Source organism: Amblyomma americanum, chromosome 1, assembly GCF_052857255.1.
Source record: "Amblyomma americanum isolate KBUSLIRL-KWMA chromosome 1, ASM5285725v1, whole genome shotgun sequence".
Classification (NCBI taxonomy): domain Eukaryota; kingdom Metazoa; phylum Arthropoda; class Arachnida; order Ixodida; family Ixodidae; genus Amblyomma; species Amblyomma americanum.
The window spans coordinates 89,642,360-89,660,070 of record NC_135497.1 but is presented as its reverse complement, the minus strand read 5'-3'; the positions used below and the strand labels follow the sequence as shown (position 1 = coordinate 89,660,070).

The following is a 17,711-nucleotide window of genomic DNA, read 5'->3' as shown; positions in this document are numbered from 1 at the left end:
CAGCTAACAAGTGGTACAATTAACAGGGGATATGGCTTTCAATTGGTGAAAAATGGGCAAAATTTTTTTTTTTTTTTGAAAATCACAGTATCTGTTCATATGCCTCATTTTCTATGTTGTCCGGAAGTTTCGCAACTGAAATCCACCGGGAAGTACACTAAAAAATTATTTCATGAATCATGGTGGCACTGCATATTGAAGAAATTATAAAAATATTTGCGTTTTTTTCCGTTTCTCTCTCTTTCTCTCTGTTCTGGTTTTTTTGGCTAGATGCTCACCTTGTGCAGAATATTTCTTCATGAATGTTTTGCCTCTTTTTATCCCGTCTGTTTCGTTGTACTCACAGAACTCCGCTCAATGGGATGACATTCTTGCTTTTTTATTTTGATGGATTGCAAATTTTTGGTGTGACATCTTGTTTACAGTTTAGACATGTCTATGACAAGCGCATTGTAAAAGGTGAAAAAAAAAAAATTGCGTTGTGGAAAAAAAAGGATGTCATCACGTGTACTATGCATTAAGAGATACAGTGAATACTGAATCAGTCACCTGCCACATTTTGTCTAGTCGGCAGGCGATTCACAAGTTGCAGAAGAGAAAATAAGTGTATAAACAATAGTTCACCAGACATAATGCCGAAATTTTGTGCATTTAAGTTTAAAAGCATGGCTAACATGCAAAAAAATTTTAATCAAAATCCATCAAAAAATATGAAAATTGGTGTTGAAAGCCATGTCCCCGCTTAAAAAACTGCAAATGAATGCCAAGGACACCAATTTCTATTAATGCTGGCTTCTTTGCACTTTCACGGCAGCCTGAAAATATGCGAAAACATCACCACACAAGGTGTCATTTACTCTGAGAGAAGCAGCAGCTTACAAAAGGAACATGAAGCTACTGGAGCATAGCGAACACCTTAACAACATAAAAAACGTGAATAATTTTATCACTGGAATACATGAAAAGTGGAAAACAAAACGTAGCATTAAATGCAAAAAAAAAGCACAAGAACTTGTAGAGTTCCCTTTTACAGCATTAAGCACTTAACCCTTAAGAAAACACCGAGGACAAATTAAAATTGGCTTCTTATCAAGCGATTACTCCACACAAATGACAAAGACATTACTTTCATTGAAAATACTAGAGCTTTTAAAGCTAGGAAATGCCAAAAAATGAAATACAGATGTAGCCACCACTGGCTGTTCTCGCAAGCAAATTTCAGTGCGACAAGACAGTTTTTTGTGCGCGGATGTCCAAGGCTAGGCTGCACAGCCATTTACCTCCAAATGGCAATTACGGAGTGCTTTCCAGTCTTGACATCACGAGTTTGAATTGAGTTGTGGTAAAATTTTTTAATCCAATTTACTCGGCAATAAATGCATCTTTTGCTGCTGGACAAACATCAACATAACCGCAAAGAGTCAGCAAAAATTGTATGCAGTTGTCCTCCGTCTCTTTTTATCGTTTTTTTGCTTTTGTGTTGGAATAGAACCTTTCAGTTATTAGGGCAGCTCAACAAAGAGCAACCTGGCGTGTGCAAGTCATAAAAAAAATTTGCCTTTCACTTCACTTTTACAGCTGCTTAGCCCTTGAACTTCCTTCGATGAACTAAAGAAATTTCGAATGTCTTGCATCACTGTTCACCATTACAGCACCATGATTTGTAGCATAATCAGGATCACTTGCAGAACAAATCAGCAGACAATCTTTCACAGAGCGCCAGTTGACAGCTGCATAAGAAAATATACAACTACAGCATCACAAAATGTTGGCAGAGAAAATCAGCTTACAGTATGCACGAATGTTATCATATGCAGTGTTATTTTTGGGACTGCAACAGTACAATCAAAAAGACAGAAGAAGGCTTTTCACCAAGAGAAGAATTAGTATAAATGGCTTTAGCATGGGAGTGTATTGTCACTTGTACTGCGCAGCAATAATGCACGCAATGAGGCGCTATACATGCAAGGAAGTCCATATCATTGACAAAAATCATGAACAGCAGATAGGGTTAGAGTGCCTGTAACCTTGAATTCAATTCGGAATTGGAAGTTCTTTTTATATAGAAAACAAGGCCAATATTCAGTTCATTATTAATGCAATGCTAGCAGAAATCAATCAGGAGGATGCCATCAGTAGCAAATTTGATTCCTCAATCTACATGGATAAGAATGAAAGGCTTATGAGTTTGCTTGGCTGAAAAATGGAAGCCACAGAGCAGTCGTGTGTAGCACCGTTAAAAAGAGTTTCTGAGCTACATGCCTATTACACAGACAAACGCGGCAAGCAACAAGCAATAGCACTCGACTAAAAAATTACTGAAGCACATTATTGCCTTTGAATAGCAATAATGCAGTTAATAAGTCAAAACAAAAAAAATTCAAGGAATTAAAAGAGCCAGAAAGGTTTCACTGAAGTTGACCACAAACCACAGTTGCTCAGTGGTTATATGTGGCATTCTTATACTGAGCACAATGTGATAAGTTTGAATTGAGCTGAAGTGACCATATTTTGAAGCAGGAGAAATGCAAAGGCAAAACTTTTAGTTGCAGAGACTTAACAGCATATTAAAAATGTAAGGTGAAGGAAATTAACCTGGGGACCACACCACAGCGGGCTTCGCAACTGGCCCCTCAGTTCTGGTGCACAAGAAGCCATTAATGATTAATTGAAAAAGGCAACCACAGCGACATCAGTGCTGGTCAGAATCATGCACACCCAAACTCCTGGAGGGCCATTTTCTTGCATCTGACATTGGAGGAAGCAAAGCGAGCTTGAGCTGCATCAGAAAAAAACTAGGAAAACTCAATTAGAGTGAGATATGGCTAGGCTGAAAGTTGCGCGCTACCTAACTTAAAACAGTAAGCACAGCACGGGAAGAATTCAGAACGAAGACGAGACGGGAGAAGCACTAACTTTAAACACAGCGGATTTACTGCAGACCAGGAGTATATATATGCAACTGATACAGCTGATGGAAAGAAGATGAAAAAAAAAAAACATAACAAAATCGCCACATGCCATCATGCCATGAAATCGAGCTCTTTCCTTGATAATTCCACAGACGGCCTGCTGACGCATTGATCTCCTGCCCATGCTATCTCACACTCTTCCTTGATTTCTCTAGTCAAGTCATTATGGTGCGGATAAAAAATGACGGTCTTATCGAACAGGGGATGGCAAGGTGGTTCTGCATCACATTTTTTGCAATGGGCTGCCAGATGGCCGCCTGTGATGATGTTTCTCATCTTTGTCCTGCGTTCTTCCCACGCTATGCTTACTGTGTTACAACAAATTACCAACCTGCCCAAGCCTATGCCATTCTACCTAACCTATTTTCATCCAGATCACTGCAACATATACCAAGCAAGAATGAAATAGGCATCAGCATTTAAAATATTACATTGGAATGATTGAGAGTTGAAACAAAATTTTCATGTAATACTGAATTACCAAAGTTGCTACGATACAAAAGTATGCAGGAATTTGGTACCTGAGAGACAATGTTGAGAAGGTTCTCAAGGTTGGAAGAGTGACCGGTAATTTGGTCAGTGGAAGCTGCATGAATTTCAGGCATGCTCATAAATGCTTTTCCACATGGTTCCAGAGCATACTCCCTACTCTGCAGAGTGAAGTATACACACACAAAAAAACCTTTCAGTGCTTTGTCATTCTATACTACCATTAAATATTGCCAAGACCAGTTTTATGGCAAAACACTGCACTTTTAGCTAAAAATTCAACATCAATACTACAGACTACTAGCATTATATAAAAACCAATAGTTACTACTACTGGAGCTGGAAGGCATGACTACAGGTCAACACCTACCTATTATGGTTAATACTAACAGCACTGCAGAGAAAAATAAATGTTGCATGACAAAAAGTAAAAAAAAAAGTAGAATAACAAACGAGGTAGTATACAGTCTGCACTCAACACATAGATGTAAGGCTCAATTTTTGCGAGATGAAAATTTTTTTCACTAGTCTGCTTGCACTTGGCACATGGCCCACAGGAGCAATGCGTATAACCATTGCACTAAACCTCGTAATAGAACAAGCGTTAGGAATTTAACATCATATTCAGCGATACTGAAAAATGTTGTACAGTCCACGCCCATAGTCTGAAAACCACAAAATTTGAACTTTTAAGCAAGTATATCCCTTGGACTGTATACCAGAAATTACGGTTATAACAGTATACTGACTTGAACATGTCCAGACTATGAAACTTGCACAAAATGCTAAAAAATAGTAATAACGCAGTGATGTTAAAACTGTGTAATAACACCAAACATCTTACATGATGCAGGATCAAAATTTGACTTTTGTGAAGCACATCAGGAGACACTACCTGTAAAACAAATAATATGATAATGTTAGGACATTCCTTTTTACTGGTAGAATGACATATTAATGAAGAATGATATATTGCATTAGAGAAAATAAAATTTTGCAGTTGCTTCCAGAAATTAATTCCTCACAACATCTTAAATCTTGACCAAGTAATTCACAGGACTTTCTCTTGCAACAACAAAAGCATCTAACCTGTGTACCGAGACAGGGTCACAGCGAGTTTAAGATTGGGTGGAGCTGAGGGAGAACCCCCCTGTGCAAGCCGGCCCTCCTCAAAATTGTGATAATTGACATGTATACGGCAATTTTACTTCACCTTAATCTAAACCCGTAGAGCTATGGACATCTTAATGCCTTGTGAAAAAAATTTCGGTCTGTGCCATTGTGTCTTTAGCATGCTACATCTGTGCACAGTCACACTTTACAAGTTCATAAAGACACATTGTAACTCAAATTCTTGTAATGAGGAAAACAAGAAAGAGAAAGAGAGAGCAAGAACACTAACTGAGCCCTGAGTCTTTTTTATAGACTTTCTACACCTACGGTCTCAAAGTATTTTACACCTTAAAGTGGAAAAACTGCTCCAGTAGAAATTTCAGGGCAAATTTGCTTTCACAAAGGTAAACAGCCCAAGCACCATACTACACTGTATTTTAATTCTAAAGCAATTTGTAAGCAAACACACAGAGCGCTGCAAAAAATTATAGGCAATCAATGTTTCAAAGGCATCGGTAAGAATAAAGAATGTGAATGCAGAAATATGTGAAGCGTGTTTGCACATGTAGAAATGAAGATATGAGTCACCAGAGGCCCTAGCAGGCGTATGTGACACCTAATGTAGTTAGTGTGAGGCATTGAGATGTGTTTAGGGAAATGCTTTGTGAAAACACTATTCATACTTGTTCTTCCACAAATGGCGAGCGAACACATTTCGCTTATTGAATAACTCAAGGTTGAAAGTATTCTCCATGTTGTGAATGAACAGCGAGCTCTCCATCTTGGAGATGTCATTGTTGAAGTTGGCACTCTGCCATCAGTGCTACATGGCAGCTATTGCGAGGAAATGTTAAGTGGCCTTGGCAGTCCAGGTACACACCCAAAGTGATTGTTAGGTTGCCTGTGACCTGAACTTTATAGTTTATTCGATCATTTGCTCTGCTGTACATGTTTTCAGTGCTCAAAGGCTAGAACTCTCTGAACTACCTGCCTTGAGCACAGGGGGTTTAGCCCAAGCAATGCACGCACTATACTCAATCAGAGGTTTTTGCAGTGGAATGGAAGCGTTGAGTATGAGAAGACAGGTTCTATAACTGTGTGGCTGACCCATGAGCATGTGAGAGCAATACGAATATCGAAGCTTTGACTCGCATTGACAGCTTCCACTACACACTTTTCTCTCTCCTTTCCACCCCTTCCACCCCTCCCCCATGGCTTGGTTCAGGCATTGACCCTGAATCCCTGAATGAGGAAGTTACTGCACCTTTCTTTTCTTCCGAGCCACCTCTCACCGCTTGGCGTAAGATGGCGGCCTTCATGACTGTTTTTGTGGTGTTCTTTAAGGCATGCGCATTATAACATGTTGTGAACGACTGCGCTTCAAGAAAAGGATATAATGAACAACTGCAGGCTTAATTCAGTGCCACAGCCATCTGGCCAGCTATGTCCACTGCAGGACAAAGGCATCCTGCAATGATCTCCTACTAGCCCTATACTGCACCAACCTCAGCCATGCAATCCTCCTAAATTTCCTAACCTCATCTGCCCACCCGACTCTGCACCCCTTTCTCATGCACTATTGTGTTCCCTACCACCCCATGCTGAGTATGTAATTACAGTGATTCAAAACATTAAGAAACATCTAGTATGATTTCTTTCATTCAATTTGTATTCTTTCCACTGATGCCACACTCTCTTTATCATGTTCCCTTACCCCATTCAATGTGTCCCCAATTTCTGTGACAGCAAAAACAACTTGGGGAATCAGGCGTACAAGACATTCTGAAATGTAAGGTTTGATGACATCTCGTCTGGTCTGCTAGTAAATTCATGTCAAAAAGGAAAACAGAAACGCTGGTCAAGGCAAGACATTATGTGACCAAAGCTTCTGTATGGCTGCTGAAATGTCTTAACATTTCTAACAACTTTCGGTCGGTGTTGCTGTTTTCCTTTTTGACACAATAAACTGTGTTTTTAACAAACCCATCTCAGCCACATCCCCCTTCTTGCAAACATCTGAGGCACTACAAAGTTGAAATACCTATGTCACCACCCTGCAACACGTACTTGTATGCGGAATAATATAGGAACGGCTACAATTTCACTGAGTGCTGCAGCAGTCCTGATGGAGTAATAAAAAAACCATTTAAATTGCAATCAGCTGCTGAGAGGCGATGCTTATGGCACAACGGAATGAGCAAACTTCAAGATAGGTAATGGCAGTCAACTTCAAGACAGGCAATTTTTTTTTATAGCCGCTATCTGTCCACGCATGGCACTTAACAATTGCAGCCTAGACATCCTTGTAAACCCAGATGAAAATGTTTCCATTACCTGCTGGATTACGGAACCGAAAATCATGCCCTTTTGCAGCTGGAAAACATTAAATTCCAACTGGAAAATTATGGAACTGGAAATGTGTCCAGCTAAAATATTTTTTTGCTTCCAGTTGTAAAATTTTTTTCCACCAAGAAAATTTTTATTTCCAGCTAGAATTTGAAATGGAACTGCCCTTTCCAGCCACTCCAGATGGAAATTCAACTGGAAATAGTGCCTCCATTTTCATGTGGGAAGTCATGGTTTCGCTTAACTTTACAGAAACAATGTGCGCTAGTAAAATCCGCACCCTGTATCATAAAATCGGTTGTGAGCAGGCGTATATTTGCCGTAAATCCATTATGTGCACTCAAAAATTCTGTCTCTACCAGAAGCGCATTCAATGTAGCAGCTCCGCTGCCGATATTACTTGCGGGGTCTTCGACGGTGAGAATCTTGACTGCTTCGGAAATAATGTTCCGTGCTTGGAGTACGCGGAGTTCTGGAAAAGGTGAAAATAAAGCCTCATGCATAAAAACAAAAAGTGAAAACACTGCAAACGGCGAGGAATAGTAGATTTGCTGCCACGCATTACCTGCTTCAATTGCAGCCGCCCATTTGAGAGAAGAGCCAGGTCACCACAATGCAGTCAAAGTTGCACATTATGCTGAAATTATGGAAACAAGACAGATCTTATAAGCTGTTGTTTAAGCAGCACATGACACCATCGAAAACACGGAGACGATTGGCACCTTAACTTTGCTGCTTGCAAAACGTCGAACTACACATCTCTCGAACAGCCTTGAAAGACCGCCAACACTTGCTCGCCTTGGCTTGGATTGGGGTGACCCAGTTGATCAAACGAATCAGCTGTTGATTGGTTTCGCTTTCTCGTTTAATAATAATAATGATTGGTTTTGGGGGAAAGGAAATGGCGCAGTATCTGTCTCTATATCGTTGAACACCTGAACCGCGCCGTAAGGGAAGGGACATGGGAGGGAGTGAAAGAAGAAGGCAAGAAGGAGGTGCCGCAGTGGAGGGCTCCGCAATAATTTCGACCACCTGGGGATCTTTAACGTGCACTGACATCGCACAGCACACGGACGCCTTAGCGTTTTTCCTCCATAAAAACGCAGCCGCCGCGGTCGGGTTCGAACCCAGGAACTCCGGATCAGTAGTCGAGCGCCCTAACCACTGAGGCACCGCGGCGGGCATCTGCACTGAAGAAGTTGGTGATTTGTGGTCAACCGTCTTTGGTTGTCATTGGTCTCGCAAGGTTAATGACTCACTCCCATAAAGAGGGATCAGCTCAGAATCCGGCGAAGGCCAAGAAGTGCGTAAAAAGTGTACCTTATATTATTTAAAGGAAATTTGAGTTTTTAGAGATGAACACATCGCGGAACGTCGCAAACCTCGTCTTCCTCATCTTTGGGTGAATCATGAGCTTGCCGTTAAAAAATATAAACACTGATCGAACTGTTCGTTTATGCGGTTGAATGTAAGTAAATAAATGTTATTTGACTCATTCATTCGTTGTGCTTACCCAAATGAAGCTTTAGAATTTGCATACGCTCGGAGTGCCTTGTGCTTGTCAGTGAATGGAACGAGGAAAACGCTACGGACGAGGATGATGAGCGCAGTGTAGGTCGTAATTTCTAATCTGTAGCACATTTCCTTGCCATGAGATGCCTAGCATTTCCTGTATACTGAGAAAGAATTTGATATATATATATATATATATATATATATATATATATATATATATATATATATATATATATATATAGAGAGAGAGAGAGAGAGAGAGAGAGAGAGAGAGCGGCTCTTTTAGGGGGGGGGGGGGGGGCAGAAATTCTGTAACATATACTATTGTTTCTGGTATACAGTCTGCGAGTTATACATGCTAAAAAAATTATATTTTGCGCTTTGCGGACCATCTGTATATATGCACTGCACAGCATTTTTTTCTTTTTCAGCATCGCTGAATGTGGCACAAAGTTCGCGAAGCTTACTCTATTGCCACGTTTTGTGATACTTGAACTGCGCCAAATATAATTTTATGTGCTGTTCGCACGCCTGATTCTGATAGTGTTGTAACGAGTGCGGAAAGTGTAGTATTTTTTTGTCTTGGCAGCTGTCTCCAGACTCATACATTCCAGAACCCAGTTATGTGTAGTCTTGATTATCCGTCACAATATTCAAATGTGTGCAAGCTATGTCACCACAACGCGGATCTCAACCATATATATTGGAAATGCCCTTTTGCCCCCCTGGAGGGAAAAAAAATTCTGTCGCTTGACCAATGGGAGGCTCTCCTATTCAGCACCTATCGATGATTCAGACAAAGGTTGTACAACTGGCCGAAGACGCCGCCACAAGTCAGGACATTCTGGCTGTCGTTCAGGCGAGGGGCCTAAAGCCTCTCAAACTGTAGGAAATAAGAGTTTTACAATCCATATGCAGCCAAAATTGTGCGTTGCGGACTATACACTGCGTGCGGACTGTATACCGGATATTACGGTAAGGCGATAAAAATGCAACGAGTTCCAATCCAGTAGTGCACGAGTTGTCGCCGAATTTCGCGTTACACTGCCGCGACCTGGATGCTATTTTACCACGAAAATCGTCGCAGTCGCCGACGGCAACAGATGGCACAGATCCTTGACAGTAACCTCGACTCGCAGACAATCAGTCCTAATAACACCAGCGGTAGCCCTACCGAGAAGGATTCCCAAATATTCTGCCATGGGGGTACCAGCTGAGAACCACTTACCATGACATGGGCTCTACCCACCGGGAATCAAATCACGGACGCCACAGCTCGCGGTCATAAAACCAAGCGGTAGTCGACGAAGTGGGAACCTATCCTGTAATGCAAACGTACTACGGAGACATAATTGAGCCCCCCAGGAACATCAGGAAGCGCTTTCCTACCTGCCATGCAAAACTTGGAAGGATCACTTAAGCTCCGCCCTAAGGGTATAACGCGGTAGCGCAATCGGTTAATTACCATATATGCAAACGGTCGTTCTCTATTTTGCATCCAAAAATACTTGGGCATTCAATACCTGGGCAATCAAGAGCTTGCGAGTTTTCACTCACAACACCGAAAACACGAACATCGGCACTGGATTTTCGGGTGAACGGGGCCTTTACCGCTATCACGTTAAGAGCTGGTGATGCTGACGCTAAACTGCTATAGAGACAAAGAGCTGTTTACCCCAGGCCCTCGCCGGAAATATCGCTCCCGCCTCCAACCATAGGGCTTTCAGATCACGAAAGCTCGCGTGGCTTCCAAAGCACCTGCCCTCCGTTTCTGTGGACACCACGCTAAGGGATTCTGAATCAATAGCGCAGAATTGAACACGGGCAATGTTCGTTGAGTATTAAGGGTTGAGGGCTCCTCACAGTGGCGAATCGCCAAAGCCTTTGGCGACGAACCTTTCTGCGCTGCGTCCCGGGTTAGGGCTATGCCGCTCACAGAAGGACGAGATATGGGCCTTGTGGTTCGATCGCTACAGGTTCAGCAGCCCCGAGGAGCTTGACTATCGCTGAACAATGAATTGGTCAAGCAGCCTCAAATGCTACTTGATGTCCTGTCGGCGTCTTCTCAACGTGTTTTCCTTCCCTCAAGTAGAAGCCTCTCAAGGAAAGTGATTCGGTCGTCCTAGTATTGACGAAGATCCAGTCACTGAAATTTTTTTAAAAATGAGACAAAAGATGATGGCTAGATAATACGCCAAAAAAACCTCAGTCAAGTAACACTGAGAATAAGCAAAATGTATTCTCCGTAGCGATGTTCTAAAAACCAGCTGTCTCATACCAGTTTCGACAGCACAAAGAATTTGCCACATCATCAGACAGGAAGTATCCGAGACCAATAATAGCTCATCAAAACTTTTCCTTAAGATCACCTTGCGTTCGCTCTAAATGTGGTTCGATGAGAAGATTTTAACAGATTTTAGAGTTTCGTCAAAATGCCGAAAACGCCGGTCACACGGCTATTTACAGATGTGCGCACATTGCAATACAGTAAGGTTTAGCTGCTTTGCGTGACCATCCTTGTGACGCAGTCCGAGCCTACGACATACTAAAGTGCCCAAGCACCTGGCTCAAAAAGAACGATCCATGACAAACAAACACTTTATTGTAAAGCGAAAGAAAAAAGGCACTGCACACAAAAAACTAGGCCTCTGCCTGGGTCTCCTCGAATTCCCCCTCGTCCTCAACTGTGGCCTCCTGGTACTGTTGGTATTCTGACACCAGGTCGTTCAAGTTGGACTCTGCCTCGGTGAACTCATACTCGTCCATGCCCTCTCCGATGTACCAGTGCAGAAAGGCCTTGCGGCGGAACATAGCTGCAAAAAAAATAATATATCAAGCAGGCGGGGTCACACTCCTAGAACTGTCCCCGAAAATGCGCTGTTCCAGAAAATCGACAGCAATGGGTACCTACAATGAAAGCATGTGCTTTTAAGAAGCACGTTCAAATCAAACACGATGGTCACCTGTAAACTGCTCGGAGATCCGCATGAAAAGCTCTTGAATGGCTGTGCTGTTCGCAATGAAAGTAGCAGACATCTTCAGACCTCGAGGCGGTATGTCACAGACAGCTGTCTTTACGTTGTTCGGGATCCATTCAACGAAGTAACCCGAGTGCTTGTTCTGGATGTTGAGCATCTGGTCATCGACTTCCCGCATGCTCATTTGGCCTCTGAAGACTGCAGCAACTGTCAGGTAACGACCGTGGCGGGGGTCGCAAGCAGCCATCATGTTTTTGGCATCGAACATCTGTTGCGTCAGCTCCGGCACAGTCAGAGCCCGGTACTGCTGGCAGCCGCGGGACGTGAGTGGAGCAAAGCCAGTCATGAAGAAGTGGAAGCGAGGGAAGGGCACCATGTTAACGGCCAGCTTGCGAAGATCAGCATTCAGCTGCCCAGGAAATCTGTGAGGAATGGGACGGTGCTTGATTAGAAGCCCGCTTAACTCACAAGGGGAGAGAGAATTTACAGAGGTATGTTGGGCGCTCTTGTTTGGGAGCAGTCAGAACAAGATTGTGGTAAGATTATGGAGCAGCTACAGCATCTTGTAGAATGTCGCGATTGTTGCCGCTGTTCATTCAAAGCTTTTGAATATCGGGTCATCAAATCTGAAATTCAGTTCTCTTCACGCCAGTGCAGACAACGAAGCCCAATGAAAGAAAGAACTCATGGAAATTTCAGAAGTGACATAGTTTACACTTTGCCAGTCTGTTCTAGAGAACATTAAAACTGCATGCTTGTTATTTGCCTCAGCCAAATTACAACGGCGGAGAAAAAAACCAGCTCCAGCAAGATAACATGATTTCTTCTGTTGCTGGTTTTGATTCATTGGCAAAATCACAAAAAAAATAAAAATGGATTCTTCACGTGGTCACTGCTTCGTATCCAGCTTCAAAGGTTATGCAAATTACTACATTAGGAGAACATCGATGGGTATTAACTTCACCGGTCTGCCGGTTGTCGTGGCACTTTAGAATTATGTGATCGTTCTCCAGGCCCTAAAACACCATCCCCCGACAATGGCAACCAGTATTTATTCCATACTGACTGCTCAGCAGGCTATTGTGGTACTCTGCTCCCAACGTCCTCAGAAAGTGCCACTATTTATCGAAGAGAAAACGGGGATAACTGATTTCACTGTACGTGAGGCTTTATATGGAGTTCCTGTACGCTAGGATTAAGGAGCTGAAGGAGATAAATATGCGCTTTATAAAGGAGAAAAAGTTCAAAAAGCGTTCTCCACTGACACACACCTAAATTATTTCCGACAGGTTTGAGATGTTTGCTTTTTGAACAGAGTAGTTTTTCATCATTTACAGCGCGAGGCATTAATTTACCTTTTCGCCTCATGAGTTTTCTGAGGTACAGTGGTTAAACACGGCCATTTTATTCCCAATGTGTGCAATCGCATGCCATAAATTAGGCGCCGCTACATTATTCCCGACGACAGCCGCCTTTTCGTTATTGCTGCCGCTGCCGAATTCACTTTCCTTGAAGTTCTTTTCAAAGCTTCCTTGAGTAGCTGCTTGGCTGGCTATAGCAGGTGCGGTGTTTGTTAGTTTTTATGCGGATGGTGAGGGTGCTTTTATTTGCTTTCGTGCTCGTCATTGTATTTTCTGAAAATATTGCCACCACATGTACTTTATACACGGAGATTAGCTGTAGTGTATTACTCTAAATATTTTGTAAAAGACCTTGGCGACCGCTGTCTTTGCAGTGCTTGTTCCATAATGAACCGATCACTGCCGTCGGAACTAGTAATTCGGCGGATGGCGTCGACCTCTTTGGGCTCTTTATGAACATGCATGAGGCGCTTAAGTGACCCCTTGAACGAAGCTGCGAAATACTTAACTCAGGCATGTGGTCACACCCGACATCGTTGCAGAAACCAAGTGGTTAAGGTCTCCGTAGGTGGGAGTCGTGAGCTTCAGCGTCCGGAAGCAGATGTCGTAGAGTGCTTCGTTGTCGATGCAGTAGGTCTCGTCGGTGTTCTCCACAAGCTGATGCATTGACAAAGTAGCATTGTAGGGCTCGACGACAGTGTCCGAAACCTAGAGATAGCCGCAGGAAGAGAATGAGAACTTTGTGCATAACGACTAATCAAAATTCAAGGAAGACGCCTTATAAAGCAAGGCCGAAATGTCATGTTTGATTTGTTTCAAAGATGCTGAAATTGGGTCCTGCAGATAATGTCACACACCTTTGGAGAGGGCACTACACTGTAGGTGTTCATGATGCGATCGGGGTACTCTTCACGGATCTTCGAGATGAGCAGTGTGTCCATGCCAGATCCAGTACCACCGCCCAGGGAGTGGGTCAGCTGGAATCCCTGCAGACAGTCGCAGGATTCCGCTTCCTTGCGCACAACGTCGAGCACCGAGTCCACGAGTTCAGCACCCTCGGTGTAGTGGCCCTTGGCCCAGTTGTTGCCAGCACCACTCTGACCTGAAGGGGCAGGTCGTGAAAGGCGTATACTTGCACAAACTGTATCCTGAAGAAAATCAGTACTGGAATATGCAATCAAGGAAAGCCACTATCCAAACACACTTCACACAGCAGCCAGAAAGGCAACAAAAATTGACTTAAGTGGCCTGATGGCCGTAGCCAATAGGGGGATAAACACCGCATTTCATAGGTAAAGTTAAGTTTGGATAATATTAGGATGCTGTTACATGTGGATTAGTTTAGTTAGTTGTCAGGCATGTAAATACTATAAGAAGTGATGGCTATGTTTCACTTGGCCTTCAGAACTCAATCTCGGCACTAAGTCACTCTGGTAAAAGAGCTATGTGGCAGACAAGACGAGGACAGAAGGAGGCTCTCTGCAGGACCCATCTTTTATCGCTGTCCTAATTTTTTTTGCACTATGCCAGATTTCTCCCGCTGAGGACTAAGTCCAGTCATTAATTAATATGTCACATACCCGTTTTGCTGGAGTGATGTGGGGCGTTGTGTTCTGCGGTGTACCAACTGCGGATATAATCTTATTTTGGAAAAAGCACATATATTGCCACTCTCGTACTTACGCCCGTTTCGCTGCACATTAAAGTCGTGTTGAACCTTCAAGCTTACGCGTGAGTCTTGGGGACCCTTCTAACGGAACTTATAAAAAAAGACTTCATATTCAACTCAAAGGCACTTGATTTCGTGGCTGCATGAAACTGACTGGCACTTGGACTGGATTGAACTCAACGAGGGTACGCAGTGCGTACAGAGATATGGGCACAAATTTTAGCCAGTTCTGCGCATTAAAGTTTAGTCTATATCGTGCGCTCTTGTGAGTGTGCTGATTTAGTGTGCTTTAAGATGAAATGGTGCAAAGTTAAATATGTTGCTTCAGGAAATGACGAGCAACTCCTTACCGAACACGAATTTGTCCGGCCGGAAGAGTTGTCCGAAGGGTCCCGAGCGGACGGCGTCCATGGTTCCCGGCTCCAGGTCAACCAGGATGGCCCGAGGCACGTATTTACCTCCTCAAACAAAAAATAAATATCACTTAGGTGCATCAAAAGTACGTTTGTGTGGTTACAAGCCATGCGTACATCACAAATAAATAAGAAAAGAAGCAAAGAAGAGAGATCCTGCTAACAATAAAGATGTGACAGCTGATAAAAGCAGCACTATAATAGCCCTAGACCCCCTCCCCCTCCAATCCTTAAACAGTAGCTTCAACAGTATTTATTAAATTTGGTTGGAGTATCAAAACCACTTACAATTTAAATGCATTAAAATATAGTTACTGCAATTAACGTTGCTTTAAGCCATTTTTGTTCTCTATTACTAAACATTTAATGCGGTACATGGTATTATAATTGGGAAGGCGCTACTGGGTTATCAGAGGGGCAGTAATGCAGGCGTACGGACTACTTTGGTCCACTTGGGGCTGTTTCACGTGCGATAACATCACCGAGCACATGCCTTAACATTTAGCCTACATCGAAATGCGGCCGCTGCCGCAAGATTCGATCCCACGATGACGCTAAAGCCGAACGCCACAGCCACTGAAGCACAACAACGTTACTGTTGCCAAACATGGCGTTACAACTTTTATCCCACCCGCGACAACACGGGGAAACTTTGTCGAGGTGAGACTAACGGTATGTCATCGTCAAACCTGACCAGGTTATGATTCATGACTCCGTCAGCGGCATTGTGAACAATCCTGATTTGTGAGGAAAAAAATCGTTTTTGATGAAGAACGTTCGAAGTGAACCTAGGTGTGCTGAAAACAATGTGGCCTGAACAACTGCACTGGCATAACATGCCGCAAACAGAAGAGGCCATGACGCGTTCAGTGCGACTAATCAAAATCATCCGCGATCGGTTTTACGGTGTAAAACTCGACAGGGCGTGCCGCTCAAGATGCTCCGCTGAGAGGCCAGGGGTCAGTTTAACAGCGTTAAAGAGCAAAGCGCGCTCTACGGTACGAGAAAGTTCCAAAGTGAAATTATCAACCGAAATACAAGAAGACGTGTACCGGGGGCCTCGTTGTAGTAGACATTGATGCGCTTCAACTGGAGGTCCGAATCACCATAGTACGCTCCGCTTGGATCGATGCCGTGCTCATCGGAAATGACCTCCCAAAACTGCAAACGTGTAAAGACATCGGTACTCATCATGGTGTCACAGTGAGCAGCGACCACTATCAAAGCACATTTAGAGGCATGAATTCGCTAACACGAAATAACTCCAAAGACCTTAAACATCATAGCTGAAACCGGTTTAGGTGGCATTCTGGGGCTCATAATCATCAGCCTTCCTGATGGCGAAAAACTGGCAGAGCCTAAAGCACCTCAGTCCATTGAATAGCGTCAGGCGCGAAACCTAGACGATACGGGAAAAAATTCCATTTAGGAATCCCGGGCCTCCGCGTGATCCCTTTTGAGGCAGTCAGTGGGCCTAAGACTGCTACATGTCTCCTCTCCGCCAAGAACGACGGTAAAGGCTCAGGTAGATGACATAAACCAACAAGAAACTCAAATAGCGAGCGGCAAGTAAAATGTCAACTCGAAAACAAAGGTCAAGAACCAGAGATTCCACTTGCGCCGGGGCGCAACGTGCTACGCACAGAAGGCACGACTAAGTACAAAAGCAGTGCGGCTACTACCAGCCATGACTTTTTTACAAGTTAAGTACTTAAACCCGTAGCCTGAAACTACATCCTAGAGCACGGTGTTAAGGCCGCAACGCAATCGCTAGCGTAAAACGCTTCGGAACAGGCACTGAGTTCGTAAGAAAGTCGCGACAGCTCCAGCCACGAAATATCCCGAGGCGAAAGAGGCGGCTTACCTTCGCTCCAATCTGGTTTCCGCATTGGCCTGTCTGGATGTGGACTATTTCGCGCATGTTGGATGCCACTCCGCGACTCAGCTGCAAAGGTGCCGACTGCCAGCCTGTGTCAGGGGTTGTTGTTGTTGTTGTTGACCTCACACAATGGCACATACCCACAAGGGGGATTGGCCATAACCAGGCGGTGACTATTTAAATGACCAGTTGCATGTGGCAAGCATGGGATGACCTACCAAAATTTGGATCGCACAGTTTTCGTAGCCGAGGAGGTTGCAGGAGGTTAGGGGGGCATACAAACTAAAATTTAGGCAAAGAAGGGGTAGGGATTACTATAAGTGGTTGTAAAAACCGAAATACAGAAGCTGATAATGGGAGGGGCAGGACGAAAGATCATGAAGGTAGACGTTTTGATTCCAGTAGATAATTTTGAACGGCAGAGCAAACATTCCCATTGATATGGCCAAGCATAGAAGCGCCAAGAGACAGAACAACCACAGAAGACAGGCGCAAACTGAGATTCTGTATTGGAACTTCTAATAGTCGCCTCCTAATCGATGAGTAACGACGGCAAAAAAGAAGAAAGTGCTCTATTGTTTCCGGCTCCGCACAATACGGACACAATGGGGAGATCGCCAGACCAGGCCTGTATAGGTAAAAATTTAGTTGCGGTACTCGGCAGCGAAGCCTCGTGAAGGAAACTTCAAGATTGCGCGATCGCCAGACTGAGCTTCTCCATGGGAACAGTAGGTGCTGGAAGTCGTCCAAGGAAGCAAGCGCTGATGCACCCAGTTCGTTCATTACAGTGTACCGTCGGAAGCGTGCCGCCGTGATGTAAGCAGTTTTTGGAAGCGGGTCAACAATCGGTCCACTCAGGGCTGCCTTCGCTAAAGCATCAGCTGATTCATTTAATAGAAGACCCCTGTGCCCAGGAACCCAAAGAAATCGAATTAATGTGATGTGTGGAGGGATCAGGAATTTTAGAATCCGAAAG

At 43.7% G+C, this 17,711-nt stretch overlaps 1 long non-coding RNA gene and 1 pseudogene across 3 annotated transcripts; both read right to left on the bottom strand.

Annotated features, from left to right (window-relative positions):
• Positions 1 to 663: 663 nt before the first annotated feature.
• LOC144113203 (uncharacterized) lies at positions 664 to 7,721 on the bottom strand. Of its 2 annotated transcripts, none has more exons than XR_013310692.1 (6): positions 7,643 to 7,721; positions 7,486 to 7,557; positions 7,280 to 7,392; positions 4,306 to 4,356; positions 3,494 to 3,622; positions 664 to 1,730 (listed from the first exon to the last, which is right to left on the bottom strand). It is a non-coding gene; the product is annotated as an uncharacterized LOC144113203 (long non-coding RNA). The 2 variants fall into 2 exon arrangements; XR_013310691.1 differs by having other exon boundaries at positions 7,321 to 7,392.
• A 3,354-nt stretch (positions 7,722 to 11,075) lies between these two features.
• Positions 11,076 to 16,811, bottom strand: LOC144133791 (tubulin beta-4 chain-like; annotated as a pseudogene). Its single transcript, XR_013315105.1, has 7 exons — positions 16,721 to 16,811; positions 15,909 to 16,017; positions 14,794 to 14,904; positions 13,632 to 13,876; positions 13,279 to 13,482; positions 11,399 to 11,855; positions 11,076 to 11,248 (listed from the first exon to the last, which is right to left on the bottom strand). The product of XR_013315105.1 is annotated as a tubulin beta-4 chain-like (transcript).
• Positions 16,812 to 17,711: the final 900 nt, after the last annotated feature.